The sequence below is a fragment of the Equus quagga genome, chromosome 19, assembly GCF_021613505.1.
Source record: "Equus quagga isolate Etosha38 chromosome 19, UCLA_HA_Equagga_1.0, whole genome shotgun sequence".
NCBI classification, from domain to species: Eukaryota; Metazoa; Chordata; class Mammalia; order Perissodactyla; family Equidae; genus Equus; species Equus quagga.
The window spans coordinates 7,619,746-7,624,490 of NC_060285.1; the positions used below are offsets into that span (position 1 = coordinate 7,619,746).

The 4,745-nt window shown below is 53.6% G+C and overlaps 1 pseudogene; it reads left to right on the top strand.

Moving 5' to 3' along the window:
• Positions 1 to 2,874: 2,874 nt before the first annotated feature.
• LOC124230535 (cytochrome P450 2D14-like) overlaps positions 2,875 to 4,745 on the top strand; it is a 55,476-nt pseudogene continuing 53,605 nt past the window's right edge.

Genomic DNA, 4,745 nt, shown 5'->3' on the forward strand with positions numbered 1-4,745 from the left:
CTCTGACTCTGGAGCCATGACCTTGCTATCCTGGAGCCCTGGCCAAGGGCGGGGACTGCCATCCTCCACCTGTCTCCACCCACACAATTGACTGGCTCTGGACCGAGCACATGTGCAGTGCCCATGGGTTTCTAATGACTGTCTGCTTACCTGAGTCTTGGGTAGACCCCCCGGTGCATTTAGGTAACAGCTTGGGGACCACCGACAGGGCTGAAGCAGCCCCTCCAGGCCTCTGTTGCCAGAGGACCCCACCCAACAGCATTTCTGGCAGGGGTCCACCAGCGTCTTCCAGGCGCCCTCATGACAGGGAGCTCCCAGCTCTCAGGGAACTTGATGTGTCCCTTGGCACTGAGTCAGAAAGCCAGCGGGGCCTCTTCAGCCTCTCCAGAGTGTCCACTGTTGTGTCAGGGCTTGGTGGCAGCAGGAGGCGTTTCTGCAGCTTGTCAGGACAGGGAGTGTGGACAGGATCACACTGGGTTTGTGAAGACATGAGGCCCCCGAGAGGAGGCAGATGAGTCTGCAGAAGCAGCAACTCTGTGGATTTATTGATACTTCATCATTCGTGGTTCTCAGTCTTGGGGATGTCAGAGGCTGGGAACCAGCCCAGCCACACGTTCCTCAGGAGCTGGAGGACCCTACCCACGGGCCTTTCCTCCTAGCTCTCGACCTCAGAGGCTTCTGAAAAGCACAGCAGGCAGGCCCGGTGGGTCCCTTGCAGGGAGGACCTTTCCCCAGGGCCAGGGGTCCCTGATGGCAGGGGATCAGGTCAGCATTGATAAAAGGCTAGGAATTCCCCCAGTCCAAGGGAAGTGGCCTCAAGTTTCTGCCAAGCAGGAAGGAAGCAGGAGGCAGGGGAGGCTCATCCGGGAAGTCAGGGCATCTGCCTGTCTGGCTTCTTCTCCACTCTGAGGGATGTGATTCCTTTTTTTGATATTTGACTTCTGACACCATTCAGCATCACCTCTGTGTCGTCCCCTGTCCCTCACATCTGGACCAGTTGATAAAACACCCCTGGTGCTCTCTGCTTTCTACTAGAGATCCATACAAGCAAGCCACTACCCTACAAGTGAGGCCTCACCGCAGCCTGTCACCAAACCACATTAAATATCCAGGCCAGTCTCCTGTTCTGGCTCTTTCAAGCCATTTTGGTCCTGCCTGACAGGCCGGTCCTGCTCTGCCCTGAGGCCTCAATGATGCAAGTAGTAAAGCTTTATACCCTCCTGGTGTGATCAGTCAACATCCAAATCAATCTTTGAGCGGGCGGTCTCTCTTGCCTTTGCAGGAGGACAATAACAAGAACCTAAAGACTTGTGGAGTTGTAAAGAATACAGACATCTCAGTTTCAGGAATTCCAGAGGCCTCAGTCTTCTCAACACCAACCCTTGAGGTAGAAGCCAATGAAAAAAGTCTTTAAAATTCTACACGATATTTATTTCCCATCTAGAATACTATAGCCAGCTGACTGTTACTCCAGTATGAGTGGACACATTTTAAGACATCGAAGGTCTCATAAACACCCCTCAGGAGTTCAGTGATATCAGCAAAAATGGCAGAGCTCTGAAAATTGGCCACTCCTGAAGAGCAATGAAAAACTGGCAAAATGATCCAACACTTTTTCAGAAGTCTGGAAATTAACCAAAAGCTCGTGACTACTCAGGAGCCTTTTTTTTTTTTGGATGACAAATGGCTGAATCTCAGAATGAACAGCAATCTCTGTGGCATTTCCACTTCCCTGGTCCTATCCACCACTTTCCAGCTCAGCAGTGGCCCTGAAAAGAACCACCCACACTCCCGGGGAGGCCTCCTGAGGGAGCACAGGGCATCCCGCATTTTCAAAGCCTCATTCCCAAAGAATTGTCATTATTTTAGCTGGCTGGGAGGTTCCCTGGTGGACCTCACATGCTGGCATGTCTGCATTTGCCCTGAGAGCTGCCCTAGGGCAAGCAGCCTTTTCCTCAGGAGAGTTTGTTGGAAGTAATCAGAGGCCACTGTTGAAAATGCACGCTGCCTGAGGCAAAGGTTAACAGCTGGAGCAAATGAGACACTGACCACAAAGTTTACAAGGAGAAGCTGGATTGTGTGGTGTCCACAGGGGCTTTGAAGAGCTCTGTCACATTCCTGGGATCTAAGAGGCCATGCACGTGTGCGACTGTGTGCAGGCTCAGGAAAGACCTCACAGGGCCCCTAGCTCTCTCCTCTGACTGACTTTGAGGTTCTGTGCAAACAGGAAGTAAAGGCAGAGGGAAAGTTGTAAACTGTTAATCCAGTGCCCGGCTGAGTGTTGAAATTACATCCCAACCCACACAGGGAGCACCTCTGTGCAGCAAAGACTGGGAGAGTTACTGGCTCCAGACATTTAAGGAAATCTCTAACCCATCATTAGCTGACCAGCAAGCTAATTGAGTAGAGACTTCAGTGGCCACATACAACAAGGACTAGGGACTTCATAGAATTAGTTCAGAAAAGTCACTCAGCAAAGAAACATCTACAAGACACAAGGACAACACAAACCCTGAGGAGCACTGAGAATCTGCTTCCGGAGTTGCCACAGTATCTTATTTGAAATGTCCATTTTTCAATAAGAAACTACAAGACATGCAACAGAACAAGAAATATGGCCCATACACAAGAGAAAGGCAGTCGATGGAAACTGTCCCTCACATTGGCGTTGCTGGACGAAGACTGCATGTCACCTAATTCAATATGCTCACAAAACTTAATGACACTCACAACTAGAATATACAACTGTGTACTGGGGCAGGAGAGTCATCCCAACGTGCTGCTTCAGGGCAGTGCGCAAGGGCTGGCGTCAGCTCCCTTTTTAAAGAGGGCCCAGGCTGGTCGAGCCCTCAGGGTTGGTGACAGTGTCCTGTCTGGCCTGGTCCTGGTGCCTGGTGTGGTGAGGGGCCCCAGTGTGTCCAGACGAGCGCAGTGTGCACTGAGGCAGCCATGGGGCTGCTGACCGGGGAGACACTGGGGCCCCTGGCCGTGGCCGTGGCCATCTTCCTGCTCCTGGTGGACCTGATGCACCGGCGTCAACGCTGGGCCCCCCGCTACCCCCCAGGCCCCATGCCCCTGCCTGGGCTGGGCAACCTGCTGCAGGTGGACCTCCAGGACTCGCTTCGCAGCTTTACTCGGGTGAGGAAGGTGGGAGGTGGGCACAGGGGTCCTGGGGACGCCACCTAGAAGCTGACAGTGGGTGGTGGTGAAGCCACAGGCTGGACAAGGAGCCGGTGGAAAGGAGGAGGCAGGTGTGAGAGGCCTCCTGGGGGAGGGCAGCTGGGCAGGGCCTGGGGGACAGTTTGAATTTCCCATCAAAGGTCAGAGAGGGCAAAGGCCTGGAGGGGGTGGGCCTTGGCAGAGGGTTCGGGATGCAGTGGGACAGAGCTTCACTTCTGTGAGCCTGAGTCCCTTCTGAGGACATCAGGAGGAAAGGGCCTGACATTGGGGGAGAGGAGGCTGGTCATGAGCCCCACTGAAGTCAGAAAATAGAGGTTGAGAGGGGACAGTGACCAGGTTCAAATCTTTTGCTGCTGTGAGACCTTGGGCCTCACTGCTCACCTCTCTGAACCTCAGTTTCTTGATCTGTAAAATGGGAGGCTAACTTGGCCCACTGACACTTTTGGTAACTTGCAAAGTTATAGCTGGGTGGTCTGACCCAATGTGAGGTCCTCTGACCGCAGAAGACGTGACCCGCAGGAAAACAAGGGCAGTTACAGTCACTGCGCTCCCACGCTTCTGGAGGCAGAGGAGTCCCCCAGTGCTAGCGTCAGGAGACTGTGGCCGGCAGCCTGGTGGGGGCCAGGCTTGACCAATGCCCTGGACCCTTGGCCTGCAGCTCCCACGCCACTTCGGGAACGTGTTCAGTCTGCAGCTGCCCTGGATGCCCGTGGTTGTGCTCAACGGGCTGGTGGCTGTGCCCATGCACTAGCGTACGGTAGTAAGGACTTGCCCACTGCTCTTTGGTTCCCACACGTGGGCTGAGGGTGGAACCCAAAGCAAGGCCTTCCTCAGACTCATTCTTGCCAGGGCTGGGCCCGTAGTGACCTGAGATGCTACCTGGCCTAACCTGCGCGGGTGTCAACTGTGAGGCAGGGAGAATGGCTAGCGAATAGTGGGCACAAGGCATAGAGGAAGGAGTCTGTACCAAGGCTGGGGCAGGAGGAGTGTGGGTGCCAGTGAGGATCCGTCCTGTACCCAACGTGGGTGGAACCATGTGAGCAGTGACAGGGCACGGGGATGGGACCAGTCCACAGCAGGAAGGGGGGTCATTGTGTGGACCTGGAGGTGGGGTAGGTCAGGGCATTTGGGAGGTTGGTAGGGGTGGGTCTGACGCAAAGAGGGGAAACCCTTTGAGCAGGTGTAGAGGGCAGGCAGGAACCCACATTCCCACATCATTGTCACCCAGAGTCCATAGCTTACACTGGGGCTCACTCTTGCTGTTGTACATTCTATGAGTTTGGACAAATGTATACGGACATATTTCCACCAATATAGGATCCTACAGAGAAGTTTCACTGTCTAAACATCAGCTATGTTCCGCCTGTTCCTTCCCCCAGCCCAAGGCAACTTCTGATCTGTTTTCTGTCTCCATAGTTCTGCCTTTTCTAGAAGGTCATATAGGTGGAATCATACAGTATGTAGCCTTTCCAGATTGCCTCCTGTCACCTGGTGATAGGAATTTAAACTTCATTCACGCATTTTCATGGATTGATGTCTCATTTCTTTTGGACCCTGAAGAATAG